A 15,460-nucleotide genomic window follows, 5' to 3' on the forward strand; every position below is an offset into this window, starting at 1 on the left:
TAAACATAAGAGGCTGCTTAGTTGTATTTTCAGTCACTTTCTGACTAACAGACCAACATCTGACAGAAGACTTTATGTGACATACACAGTGAGCCCAGTCGTGTACAAGGTCTGAGGTTGCCTAGTTTTACAGAGATGATAATTATGATTACTAAAAAGTTGACAAAAAAAGAAATGGAGAAAACATACATTTTTTAAAAAACTCAACACTAGCAAGGAAAAGACTCCAAATCCCCTATAACACAGTAAATTAAAGCAATACGTTCTCAAACAAAGAAAACTCATAGCAATTTCAAAAAATGTTCTTCGCACAGCTGGACTGAAATGGGACTTCTGCTATTGATTTCAGGAACACCAGAACTTGAACTCTAAACTCAAATAATTTAAGAGGAGTAAAAAGTGTCTCACAGTAATTTTTAAAGAGTCATGTAAGTGACAGATGAGCTCACCTTTCCACTTTACTCTTTGATGTTAGAAAATGGCATTATTTTTGTACAATTTTTCCAAAACTGTTCTCTCGTAACATCCCATCCTATAGAAGTTCTTCCAAACCCTTTTGCACCTTATGTAGGAACAGCATTATGTTCCTGGGCTTTTCTGATAGGGATTATTTTATGGACTCCTACAAGACTGTATAAATTATCAAAAAGAATATCATAGAAGAAAAATATTTTCAAATGGATGCTGTCCGTGATGGCAAAAGGTATTAAAGAGGGAAACCTTTTAAGTGTAACAGAAAAATGTCTTCAAAGAGGACACCCCAGAAATGTCACTGTTTTTTAAAAAATGAAAATCTTCAAAGCAAGCACCTCTTTCTGTGAGGAAATCCTCAAAGGGGCATTCCTCCAGAGTTAGAGTCTTTGAAAATGAAATCTCTTAACTGATATGAAAACTTTGAAAGCAATAAACCATTCCTAAAATTGAAGGCAATATTTCCTTTGCAGAGCACAGGGTGTTCTTAAAGGGAGAAATGACTACACTATTGTTAATTATAGAGGCGATCAACCCCTACTTCTCTCATAAGAGGGAATAAAGATTTTTTAAAACATTTTATCATAATCACAAAGTTATTAAACTACATTATTACAATATTTTTAACAATAAAAAGTACTGGTGGCAGCATACTCTTTCATCACTGGACAGGCAGTTTCATACACACTGCTGACTTGAAAACAGCTTCTTCACTCTTAAAAATAGAAGTAAGAAAGTCCGTGGAGTGGAGCTTGTTGGAAATAATTCTGTGAATTATATTCCCATGGACTAATACTTTTTTTTTGTAGAAGTAAGACTTTTCACAGGAAATGGCAGCTTTGCAGTATATTTTCCAGTTTGGAATAGTAGGGGTTTTGGAATCTAGACTATTTTTCTGAGATGAGAATCCATGTCCAAATTTTTTCCAACTGGCACAGTCCATGGAGTAATTTCTGGTTAAAAGCTTTACAGGGAAGTGATGCAGAAGCATGGATGTGACAAAACAAAGTGTATAGCCTATACATAGTTTAGAAAGAAAACAATGAAAAGACAGTTTGTTCATTATGCCACACTGAAACCTCACGGCCTTTAAGATGGCTACTGTTGAGGCATTTCTTTGAGCAGTGCAAGGAGATGGATCTATAGTAACATTTAAAGAGGCTGACTGCTGTGGCGCTAGACTAGCTATTGGAGTGTGTGTGAACTGCAGCTGACCCAAAACCAAGGGCAAGCCAAAATGGGGCAAGATATTGGAGTTTAAAGCAGCCTGGAGAGACATAGTCTCTTTTGGATTGAGAAAATCAGAAATTAGAAGATAAAAATACATATTTGCTCACCGGAGTGGTCACTTTCTCTCCTGCCTATGAGGCTCATGTTTCTAGTCAGCTTCTGCTCCTGTCTGTGTGAACCTACAACGGTGCCAACCACCTTCACAGAGTTCCTACACTCAAAAATACCGTGGATATTGAACAACAGAACGTCTCCCCCACTCTTCCTTATTGCCTTCTCATTCTGTCCTCACACACTCCTCACTTCAGGATTTGGGTATCATAAACACCCATAGGAAAATGCAGCTAAGGTGACGCATTGTGGAATTCTGGTTTTTAAGTGCTTTACTGTACATGCTCTTCCCACTTGTCTGTTTGTCTAGCAGCAGTTTAACTGGGATCATTTAAACATCTTTCTGTATTAAATATTCTAGATAAAACTATTCTTTCAGATCTACTCAGCTGAAACACTTTTTAGCATATCAGTTTCACAGAACAGTGAATCCTGTAGTGTGCCGTAGCGGAAGATTCAATACTTACACACAGAAGGCAAATTTGACCCAAATGGCATACCCTGTATGACAGAGTTCTTCAATAATAGCTTATAACCAGGATCTGGTTTTGAGTTTTAGGAAAACGGACAACCACACAAAGTAGAACGTGCTGGCATGCTAGAAGGTAGAGGTGAATAGTGGTTTTGCTAATATCAGAGAAAAAAATCCAGATTGCAAGGGCCAATTACAGTGCTCAGTTGCTATTACAGTCTTTCCAGTCACTGAATAAATACAGTCAATGCAGCTGACAACACCTAAAGAATTCAAGTAAAAGCTACAAATACCTTGTGAGACCATTTGAAGACAATCTGCCCAAAATAGCTGCACATAAAAACCTTCCTGTAGCACTGCCTCTCAAAGCACCAAAACTCCTGAACTAGGCTGCAGGCTTCCTCCGCCCAGGAGACCAGCACGGATGCACTGCCTTCGTGGGGACCAGGGCAGAGAGCAGCCCGTGCTGCGGCTGCCGGCAGCGTTCTCCCCTCTCCTGAAGCCAACACGCAGCCCCCCGACAGCCCCAAGACCTGCTGGAGTCTGGGTCCTTAACTGCAGCCACTGTTGGGGGCCTTTCTGCATCTAAAATTCCCAGTGCTTTACATAAATCCACGAGAAAATACCAAAGCCCCCTCCCAGGCTCTAGCTCTAGCTCAAGCTCGGACTGGTAAATTTTCTCCCAGTCTCCAGATTTTCGGAGGGGTGGATACCCCTGCAGCCCTGGTGTGGCACAGCTGGTCTATTTAGCGTGGAGCTGTGGTGTCATCAGCACAAATGCCTGAGTAATCTTAAGACAAGACTTCACTATCACAAGTGGAACCAGTGACTTCTGCTGTGCCTTAGGCTACAAGGCTAAAAAAGCACCAGAAAGCAATCCATAAGCTAACGTTTTGGGTTCTTTTTTCTATCCCTCATGCTCCACAGGAATTTCATGCCACGTTAGCTGTAATTTAAAGCTGACCTGCTACCGTGAACAAAAATCTCACTTATGGAGAAGTAGGGACAACAGATCAGGGGCATCCCAGTAATTTTCCATGTCAAACCTAACTCTTCTTGTCTTTGTAATTTGGAAATAATAGAAAAATCCAAATGTGTCTGAGGTTGCAAGTATTCCTCTCTAGACTAAATGCTTTTTTCCATTTGAAAATTATAATTTGCTCTATTGACCATACAAAGCAGATACAGTTTTCTTTCTTACATAGCATAAACAGTTTCAGAAACATTATGTGGTAAAAGGCACATCAGCTCATTCTGAGAATCTGAAAATGGGTGCTGAATAGAAGAACAACAGGTTAGAGATGGAAGTCAGAAATAATCCTGTTCTTAAATTCACTCTATTCCCAGAATACATATATTTTTTTAAACTTCAGTTTGCCATCCCCAAAACTAACGTACTTTATAATTTTGAGAGTAATCTTCTGTGTTGTCTGCTGTCCTTTAGGAGTGCTGATGTGGCCGGAGAACAAGAGCAGCTTGTCACACTGCATTACTAACCATCTGCTTGCAGACTTCAGAGAATTACTGGTCACATTGGACATAATATATCTCATTAACCTTTTGCAATATCCAAGCCCAACAAAGATCTCTGCATTTTGAGAATAAACAGCAGCTATCATCTCAACTCCTCCCATGAACAGCAGCAACTTTTGACAAATACCATCAGCAGTATGAGACTCAGTCCAGTGATATGTTGACTCTTCAAGACTTGGACCATAGCAATTGTCTTCATGTCAAATTTGCATGTTTGTAGTTCTTTACTTAGCTTTTAGTTCAGATATCAGTCCAATATTGTGCTTGTTTTCTAATGTGGTGACTTAGCAGATGTAAAATATGATTTTAAAAGGGCAAAACTGATAATTTACAACCATTATAGGGACAGAGCATGTAAAGTAGAAGTCATCGTCCTGTGATAACTAATTGAAATACTGTATTGCTGCAGTCCTGGTGCACGTTTTCAAAGGGATTGGAGTGTCAGGGCAGTCATAAACCTCCTGCTTTCTGCACAAGGGCAGGCAGAGTTAAGCCTTGGCCTCGGGGCACAGGAACTCGGTGGCATGAGTGAGAAGGGATCAAGGCCACTGACACATACAAGTGCTCCTCAGGATGAATAGGCTATTCGGAGGCACAAAATATCTCACAGCTCCAACCCAACCTGAGACAACACAGCTCCCTCCGATTAAAGACATGCACTGCTGCACAAAATGTGGCTCTGCACAAACACGGTCCTAAAAGCTGTAGAGACTCGTTTGCATATCTCTCAAAAGCTCTTTCAGCTCTGTATTATTACTTTAGTTCAGACATAAATTGTCCTGCTCTGATTTTCATTCTTAGTTGTATTTATATTTCAAAATGTTCCTGAGATCATACCAGACTTAAAGCTTAGGGACCACCAGACCTAAACCTTAAGAACTCTGGCTTTTCATTGTCTAACAGTGCTAAAGGCATGTTCTTAATGGTAGAAAAACAGCAGTCATACTCAGTTGAAAAGAAAAAGTTTTAGTATATATATTCTTATTCAGACACCACATATTTTTATTACTGGTAAACAGTGGAATAAAACACCAGGCTATCATTATAGCATCCAAGGTATCTTTACTCCTCAGCTTGCTCCTTACTTGCAGCACAGATCCTCAGCCTGTCGCTTTTGGAATTAGATGCAACACCCTATGCAGTGCCCTGTTAAAACCATACTGAGCTGGACAATGCATTAATAGTGCAGGCTGAGAGTAACAAAAATACAAAGCCAGCAACAACTTCAGGACTAATTTTCACACTCTGCTGCCTTCACTTTCAGTTGGTTTTACTCTATTTTTCTTGTAAGGACACAAGTAAAACAAAGCAGGCTGGGGTTCGCCAGAATTAACAAGTTAATAGCATTCATGTGTTAGGGCTTATTCTTCTTGCAGCAAACTAGTCTAAGTATTAGCTAAAGTTAAGGTGCTCCGGCACGTACAGTGAAGGCTTGACTGGAGCGCTCTATTCTGGAGAGGTTTGCAACAAGGTGTGAAGATTTAATAACGTATTGCACTTAGATGTCACAAGCACCTTTCATCCAAAGTTCACAAATGCTGTACCAGTATAAATTAAGTCTCACAAGTTCTCTGTAAGACATATAATAATAATAATAGTTGTTATTATTATTATATGTTTTTATTGTTGGACAAAGTGATTCATTTCAAGTCACAGAGGAGCACTGTGGTAGCAAAGGAAGAAAAAAAAGTTTAGGGCTGAGACCCGAGTCTCTCATTGTAACCACAAAGGTACCTTCAAAACTGCAATACTCACAGTGGGATTCTTTGGTAACAGGACAGTCATGCCTTTGAATTTCATATCTGCAACAGTAAAATACTCCATAAATAACCAAAATGCAAATTTTATGGGACTTACAAAAATTGTATTTTGAATTCCCACGTATTCACTAATGCCTAGATTCTGATCAGCTACAGACTCTTTCCTCTGTGGTGGTATTACACTCTACATGCTCAGCTTTCAGTGAAAAATGTAATGATCCCAACTGTTATGGTCAGAAAGATAATTTTTAAACCCTTTCATTCCTGGAGGTACAGACAGCCTGACATATTAGCTGAGGTGTGTGAGCTGCCTTACTAAACTGAAGCTGAAACATCAGCTTAGCGATACAAGAATCAAGGTTTTTAACTGTTTCGAAGACTATCAGAATATCTCTAAAAGGTAGGACATGAAGTCAAACACCCCAAATCTATTATCATCCTAAAATGGTTGATTACTCTCGTGCACAGTGTCCATCAAGAGCCAATAATAAGCCACAAGCATTAATCTCCTTTATAGGCTTGTACAAAATACGATACTTACAGATTCAGTGTGGATTTGTACATTGTCTTACCAAGAAAGTGTATCACTTCTCAGTGATCAATGATCTTTAAGTAGTCTCATTAAGTACAGGGGATTTTGGTGCCAAGTCTACCAAAGGGAAATAAGCATCTCCGAAAAAGTAGGGGCCCTTAATCATCCAGAAGGAGAACTTTGAAATTGCCTCCTAAATTAGCTAAGAATCAATAATACATGAGGCAAAGCAGAGGGGAGAGAAGATTTGATTTTGAATGACCTGCTGAGCAATCCACAAGACGGGGAAGAGGGAAGAAGAGGCGGCCAGCTGGTGGGTGTCTCAGCTGGTGGCTCTCTGCCCTCCAGCAGCCTGGGGACGGCGGGAGGGCATTTCCTGACAGCGTGGGTTCGTTAGACTCCCACAGCCTATCAGCTGCATATAGGGAAGAGAGGGTGAGAAGGACAAACTGTTAAACTTGATTTTCAGATAAGTGTACTTTGCTTTCTGTATTTGCCATTGTAGCTTGGTCTGTTTTGGTTTTTTGGAAAGAAATACTTCACTTTCAGTTTAATGTGGCGTCAGTTAAGAGTAAGATTTCAAGGTTAGGGGCTAAAATCACACCGTGCCATCTCGGTAGCTGTAATGACCAACAAATCCAGATTACTGGAGCCCTTTTGCAGTGCCCACTCTCTATTTCCCTGCGTATTGAAAGGTGAGCTGCACAGTTCAGGCAATGGTGGTGCAAGAAGTACCTTTGGATGACCTGCATGAGCCATGCAGACAGCAGAACATGCAGAAAGGAGAGAGTGCTGGAAAAGAACTATGTTCTGGTTTAATCTCTACCTTTGCAATTGTCATACCTCATTAATAAAAGCAGGCAGATTTTAGTTAAACTGGAAGTGGTGTAGAATTTCCAGCAGAGCTCCACAGACCTGGCTGCAGAATTTAAGTTGTTCTTAATTCTGGATACATAGGACCTTTATGAAATGTCACAAGAGTAAACATAGTTTGAAGACAGGGAGAGCTCCTTTAGGTCCAGGTTTTTATTTAATTTAAATGTAATTGGACTAGCAGAAATTCTAACATGACTTGTAACTGAAAAGCATTATACACTGTACTAATTTATCCTTCATTAAAATTTCAACAGAAACTAGAAAACGGCACTCCTGAAAAGACCAAGGAGGAAAGCGACTACAGAAGCCCCTCTGTGCGACCGTTACATTTATGCCCTGGGATTTATGATCAGATGAGAGGGAAAGCTGAGGAACAGAAACTTTCCACAATATTTTTCTTTCACAGCCTGGCAGAGCTGCCAGAAGAAATTCCTGGCGGCTGTAATGCTGACCATAGCTGCGATGCAGCAAGCTTTTAGTTACATGCTTATCCCCTGAGTCACACTCTGTGACAGTCTTTCACATTACCGCCTTGCCCCAGCCTACATCCTTATAAAGAAAACAGCAGTACTTAAGTATATCATCAATAGCAGCATGACATTAAAAGGGTCAATCCCTGGCTTGTTGTGCACCACCCTCCTCCCAGACCAGCACAGGTCTTTCTTTTTCTCTGACCACCCTTCATTTAGATATAAATAGAAGAAAATAGCTTGTATAAATACTGTATCAGAGTTATAAGAATGAGTGTGCATGGATGAGGACATAAGCAAATAGACAAACATTTATTTTGCCTTTTTTCTACATATTTTTAAACACATCAGTGCTGATAACATAATAGCCAGGCTATTAGAAGCCAGGGTCTAGAATACCATTTTTATGTGAGGAAGAAAGACAAGAAAAGTACTTTTTCAAAGTCGAACAGGGCAGTTAGTGACCTGCAAAAAATTAAAATATTTACAAATAAGCATAGGTGAAGAGTGTATGTTACCCATGCATTAGAGACAGCAGCTGCAGTACTGGGCACGGTCCAGGCTCGCGGTCGAGGAGGGGTCCTTCCAAAGCCCTTGGCACAGGAAAGAACTCGTCAGGCTTGGGGAGTTGAAGTGACTCATCCAGCAAGTGGTAAGACAGGCGAGGCTGGAGCCCAGCTGTGGTGACACTCAGTCCAAAGCTCTGAGGAGAAGAGAGGTTCCCTGGCTAGGAGAAAACAAGCTACTTAATTAGTACCTGAATGCTCCCCAACAGCGGACAACCTCCCTGCAGCCAGTGCGTGACCCAGCCCAGGTCTGGGAGCCGCTGCCTTCCCTACTGCTGCTGCCCCTGCTCCGCAGCCGAGCTTTTGCACATCGAGCCGTCTTTGTTTTAGGTTTATTTCGATGTTCTGTAAGAGAGAGTCTCACATCTCTCAACAAGCTGGAACAATGCACATTAGAGGCTTTTAAAATGTAGAAAGTGTGACTTACTGGTAGCATATGTCAGGCCATGGTGTATTTCTTTAAACATTGTTTATTCCAGCTTCCATAATACCTGAAAATAGTGAGCTTTTTTCCCTTTAACCAAATTAAAGGATGGCAAAATTATAGTGACTGTTGAGATGAGCACTTCATTACCGAACCTCCAGGCAGTTCGCCGAGGACACAGTTTTTGTTTGACACGGCAGCTTGCTGGAGCTGTGCTGTGGTACGTACCTTGAGAGATCTAGCTTGCAGACAACTGCTCCTTCCCTTGAGTAGCAGTGGCTTTCTCATCTGCCTCGAGCAATTCTTTGGGATGTCGCACAGCAAAACACAGTTTTTCTTCGTTCATCCTGATAGGTAGCAAAGGGTTCAGAGTTTTTAGGTTCAGGCGCTGATTTAGTCTTGTTTTGACCTTTCTCAACATGCTAAATGCCCTCCAGCGCTCTGCACTGGAGTGTGGCAAGCACAGCAGGAACCCCATCAATCTCGTGAAGAGAGGCCGTACGGCTGAGCTACACCACAATTTAAGAGCATTGCCCCTATATATTAAAATCTGATGTTGCAGCCCATTTACTGCAATAGTAGGTGCCTCGATAGCTGCAGTTAGCCTTGCTGAAGTTCCTCAGAACTGCCAGTTCACCGGCAGCATTTAATACCTTTTCAGTAAAAGCAAGCAATAATAACAATAACAACCAAATGTTGTCAATAAAAAAATGTTTATTTTTCTTTTTTGTTTGGAGTGAGAAAGCCATTGCCATCCCTTCATTGCATGAAGCATCTTGTCTAGGTATTATTTTCCCTGGTTAGGATGTAGATCTTGCCAGAGTGACACATAGCTTTATGCTTCCAAGCCTCCATAGCCAACAGCTCCTCACTTCCCCGGGCTTAGAAACTGAAACTAATGCTGGGTTCTAAATCTATGTAATAGATCATTGTAATGCTTTGTTTTTATTTATAATGCTGTTCTTCTCCTAGCACTTGACAAAGGCACATATCACTACCATCATTTGGTAGCTGAAGGAGTTGAGACAGTGTAAGCTATTGTGCCTGGCTCACTGTTACAGCACAAGGATTTGGAGGTAATGGAGCTCTTCTCAGACCGACTGAAGCTTCCTGGAGTCAAAATCAAAATAAAGACTAAACATATGTTATACTTCCAACTCACTGGGAGATTTTTCAGTGGCCTGCCACTTTGAGGAGCAAGGTCCCTCCCACTGTAAGAGAAGATCAAGTTTGAGACCACCTGAGGAACCTGAACATACACAAGTCTATGGGACCTGATGAGATGCATCCCAGAGTCCTGAGGGAATTGACCGATGTAGTTGCTAAGCCACTCTCCATGATATTTGAAAAGTCATGGCAGTCAGGTGAAGTCCCTGGAGACTGGAAAAAGGGAAGCATTGCACCCATTTTTAAAAAAGGTAGCAAGGAGGACCCTGGGAACTACCGACCTGTCAGCCTCACCTCTGTGCCTGGGAAGGTCATGGAACAGATCCTCCTAGAAGCTGTGCTAAGGCGCATGGAGGACAGGGAGGCTATTAGAGACAGCCAGCATGGCTTCACCAAGGGCAAGTCCTGCCTAACCAAGCTAGTGGCCTTCTATGATGGAGTGACCACATCAGTGGACAAGGGAAGAGATGTCATCTACGGATGTCAACTCTCTGGACTTCTGTAAGGCCTTCAACACAGTCCCCCACAACATCCTTCTCTTTAAATTGGGGAGATATGGATTTGTATGGGTGGACTGTTGGGTGGATGAGGAATTGGTTGGATGGTTGTATCCAGAGGGTCGTGGTCAATGGCTCAAAGTCCAGATGGAGATAGGTGACAAGTGGTGTCCCTCAGGGGTCCATATTGGGGCCAGTACTCTTTAATATCCTCATCAATGACATAGTGGGATCAAGTGCACCCTCAGCAAGTTTGCAGATGACACCAAGCTGAGTGGTGTGGTTGACACGCCTAAGGGATGGGACGCCATCCAGAGGGACCTGGACAAGCTCAAGGAATGGTCCCATGTGAACCTCATGAGGTTCAGCAAGGCCAAGTGCAGGGTCCTGCACCTGGTTTGGGGCAACTCCCAGTATCAGTAGAGGCTGGGGGATGAAGGGATGGAGAGCAGCCCTGCTGAGAAGGACTTAGGGCTACCGGTGGACGAAAAGCTGGACGTGAGTCAGCAGTGTGCGCTCGTAGCCCAGAAGGCCAACTGTATCCTGGGCCACATCAAAAGAAGCGTGGCCAGCAGGTGGAGGGAGGTGATTCTGCCCCTCTGCTCCGCTCTGGTGAGACCCCACCTGCAGTCCTGCGTCCAGCTCTGGAGCCCTCAGCACAGGAAGGACACAAAAATTATCAGAGGGGTGGAACACCTCTCCCACGAGGACAGGCTGAGAGTTGGGGCTGTCCAACCTGGAGAAGGGAAGGCTCCGGGGAGACTTTACTGCAGCCTTCCAGCCCTTAAAGGGGGCCTGTAAGAAAGATGGGGACAGATTTTTTAGCAGGGCCTGCAGCAATAGGACAAGGGGTAATGGTTTTAAGCTAAAAGGGGGCAGATGATTTAGACTAGATACAGGGAAGAAATTTTTCACAATGAGGGTGGTGAAACAGTGGCACATGTTGCCCAGAGAGGCTGTAGATGCCCCATCCCTGGAAACATTCAAGGTCAGGTTGGACAGGGCTCTGAGCAACCTGACCTAGTTGAAGGTGTCCCTGCTCACTGCAGGGGAGTTGGACTAGATGGCCTTTAAAGGTCCCTTCCAACCCAAAGATTCTATGATTCTGTGAAACCTCAGACAGAAGAAGAAGTGAGAAGGCAAATGAAGAGTATGTGAAGTGAAGCAAAATGTGAATAACAAGCAGAAAGTGTCCATAGATTTACAAATGAGTTAGAAGATCTCTAAGAAAGGTATTCAAATCTTCTGTTTTAGACAACTTGTGGCATCCAAATTAAGTGCGATGCAGATTGTTTCACCCCTCACCTACTGTTGGCCTCTTATCCAAACAGTGGGGCACAGCCGGTTCCCTCATCCACCAGGTAGTGAGAAACATTCCCCATTATGGGAAAGACACATTTGGTCATATGATAGGACATACATGGAGTCCAGGTTACATGACCAGCCATGCAGTCATCATGCAGTAACACATGGCATTTTTGCCAGGAGCAGAGGACAGCAACTCACAAGCAAGTTTAGTTGTTCTGGAAGACCCTGAGGTAGGGTTTTCCCTGCTTTTTAAAAGTTAGGATCATGAGTTTCCTATACTACCAGTAGATGATAACTGAAGGGCAATCTAAGTTATATACCTATGTCACACACTTCAGTATTAACTACCGAATGCAAAAATACTTCTGTAAAACTCTGGCTTGCTATGCAATCACATCCATCATTTTGATTTACACACAAGCTGTGTAAGGTTACGTCATGCTTCATCTGCTGTGCACTGGCCGTTCGGACAGCAAATACGTGGGGACCTGTCCACTGTTTCTTTTAAGGAATCTCAGCTACAAGCAAAGGAGAGAGAACTCAGTGAATCTCTGAGCTTGCACTGGGCAGAGAACTGATCTCAGCTGGGCTCCACCAGAGCCTCCTTTGTGCCACGCAGCGAAGAGTGAGGGCCTGAAAACGCAGTCCAGGTCCAGCCAGGAATAAGACCACACTGGGTTGACGGAACAGCTGATGACTCTTGCAGCAGGGCTCAGATATCACAACCCCAGACATTACTGCTTAAATAGTCAACAAAACACAACTTGCAGTGCGAAGTAGCTGGTAGTTACTACTTCAGAGCTGTATATCGTTGCATGAAGAGAAGCTAAAATTACTCTTTATGATAAAGTTAATGGTGTACAGTTTGTAAGTTAGTTATAACAACACCTCAAGCATTTCTACAAAACTTAATTTAATATTGCAACTCATTAAAAATCTTATTATAGCATCCACTTACAGGCTTTATAAATGCATTTTCATATTATTAGGGAAGGATCTTAATAAAGAACAATTTGAATGCAAAATGCACACGTAGAGTAAGTTACTTATAGTAAAAGTAGCTAAATGAAATCTGCTGTCAGCAAACCTCCCGACTAGTTTCTTCATCTGAATTACAAATGCACTATGTTTTTGTGTACTTAGACCTTTTTCTAATAGAAGGAGTGTGCCAGAAAATTCAATCAATTGAGATAATAGTAGAAGCATTGGCCATAATCCCTTTCTGAGGACCAAAATATCCCAGAGCAGGCAATGATGAGCATGTGCAGTTGATTATAACAAGTGATGTAACTCACATCCGTAGAAAATTCTCTCTGAAGCTATAACAGTTCTTTAATAGTGAAAATGAGAAACAATATTGAATCTTAGGACAAGGCTGTACTGTAGCTCTGGTGGAAATGAAGTTTGGATCTACTTAGAATGTTATTTGTTATGTTTAGCTACTAAATAAGCTAGCATTTTATTATTTTTATTGATTACTGTATTGTGACATTGTGTGGTGATATACCAGTGAGATTATTCATGAAAAGAATGACCTAAAAGTGAGCATGTTTCATCTACGTACCTGATTTTTAAATGAGGCAATAGACTAACAGTGATTAATGAATGATTTATCATCAGAATAGGAACCAGTAACGGTTTACATTATCTATATTCTTCACTGACATTATTTGTGGTTGCTATTCATAGCATGTAAATTTTAGAAGCCTAGAATATTTGAACCTTATACGACATTTTTATACTTGCGTTTTAAATTTTGTGCACTAACAGGTTCAAGTAGGTATCATTCTAAGTCTTTATATAGAGCAAAATTTGTTGTTTGCAATAACACTAGAGATGTTAACCTGCAGATCCTTCTCTTAACAAATTAGTAGTGTTTTCTACGTACAACATAAATGCAAGAGGTCAGCCTATTATCCCCAAAAAACTACTGTGAAGCCATCAGAGAATTAATTTTGTTATTCTGCTGAAGCTGCGTTCAATCACCGAGGTTCATATGGGTGAAGTATTATTAAGTTCTGCTCACTGACACATACCGCAACACACGAAATAAGAGCTAAGAAGTGCGGGCCGCTGAAATGACTCCGAGGTGCAAATCAGATCGTTTTTCAAAAGGAGCTTTTCGGGTACTCCGGCAGCAGCCCTTTGGATGCAGCTAATCCTGTGCTATTTCATCATCCTCTGGTGCCTTTGCTCACGACCCTTCCATGTATCGCAGCAATAGGTCTCGCATTTACAAGTATGGAGGACTTAACAGAACGGGGTTTTTCTGTTCTTTTCAATACCTGTTCCGTTGGTGCTGCCTTTGTGGGCTTTCTACTGCTGTACCTCACTCCCAATGCAAATGTCATCATCAGGTAAAAATAAACTTTAAGACTACCTAACAAAGTAGCTTTGTTTGCCTTTAGCAATTTAATATAGCTTCAGCATAAAAGTTTGCCCACATGCGGATGAAAAAGCTTCGGCGCATCTGTGTGCACTCCGGAGCCAGCGTCTCTCTCCTCTGGGCCCGTGGGCTGAACTGACTTAAAGGTGCCCGATCATCTTTTAAGTACATAGCCACAAAGTTCAGCTGGTGCTTTGTGATTAAATCTTAGCTCAAAAGCCAGAAAGCTGAAGTGGTGGCACTGAGCCTACAACCAAAGTGCCTTTAGCAGTTCTTTTGTATGGAGGCTGTTGACACAGAGTGCAAGAAAAGAGAGTAGAAAAATGTAGTTATGATGTAATTATGCCCATGCTCCTACATTTTTGTAAATGCCTGATATTTAAGCAAAATAACAAATATTCATTCATTACGAGGACTTACTGATGTAAGCCAAAAGCAGATGGAAATGTTGGGGTTTTTTTCAAGCCACAGATGTTAGGTTATCTCAGGAAAACGACAGCAGGTTCTGAGGCAGAATGCTGAACTTTTCTACCGTATCTGCTGCGCTATCAAATAGGCTGTCGTGATCCTGGTTCTCACTGTGACGTGCCGACAAAACTGGTTTTATATCACTTCTAAGAGTTCCATAACAAGATGTTATTCACTCCTAATGTATTTTGGTTCATATAAATGCAGAAGGAATCTGCGACGGGTCATAGTGTATCTCCGTTATTTTTAGTCCACGTACATAATTTACCTTATTCATTGCTACGGGGGCTCCACAACTGATTCAGGGCTGTGATAGAGGCTCAAATCAAGTTAGAAAAAGAGCATTAGCATTACAATCTGTACAAAGTACGAACCAGAAAACTCAGATTCAATTTAGGGGATGAGAGTAGGCTGGAGATGCTTCACCTGCTCCTAATAATGCCATGAGTGCTACGCAACAAGATACGTTAGATAAGGATTTCCTGGTTTAATGGTGAGCATAAATAACAAGGAACAGTGCTCTGATGATGCAAAATTATATAGCTCTGTTGAAATAATGGAGCTACAATGATCTAGCAGAGCGTCTGGAGACAGTTTAAAGATACTGTTTTCATGAAACTTGGCAGGACCACTCAAATCAGTGAGATGAGAAAGAGCTGGCAAATAATCAGAAAACATGTCGCCTGTCAAAATTCAAAGCTTCCATTTCTGGGTTTTCTGAAAAGCCAAGGGTGGGCAGATGGGTTCTCTTTGCTCCTCCTCTAATTCTACCAGTTATATAGCCAACCAGTGGACTTAAGAGTTAGTGCATCTTGACATGACAGTCTTTTCTTCTTTCATGAACACTGATACATTAAATATTGGGGATCAGGTTTTATTTACAGCTCTCGCTTTCTGTAATCCAATCAAATGAGTCTTCCCAGCTGCCCTTAAAGCAAAGTAAATCTTCTTTTCTAAACCGTTCGTAAACAAATCCTCGGTGTTCTTTGTCAGATCTAAGCTAGGAGATATTTTATGTGACCACAAACAGATCACTGTCAACAGAAAAATCAGATGTTACATCACCAAATACTTTCAAGCATATTTCAACAGACAAGCGTACATGAGCGTTATGTTTTTTGAAACAGAGAAATCCTAGCATAAAGTCCTACCATCCAGTCCATGTAGCGTATTCCAGGTACGCGGATGA

This window comes from Phaethon aethereus (genome assembly GCF_964289735.1).
Source record: "Phaethon aethereus genome assembly, chromosome: 8".
Classification (NCBI taxonomy): Eukaryota; Metazoa; Chordata; class Aves; order Phaethontiformes; family Phaethontidae; genus Phaethon; species Phaethon aethereus.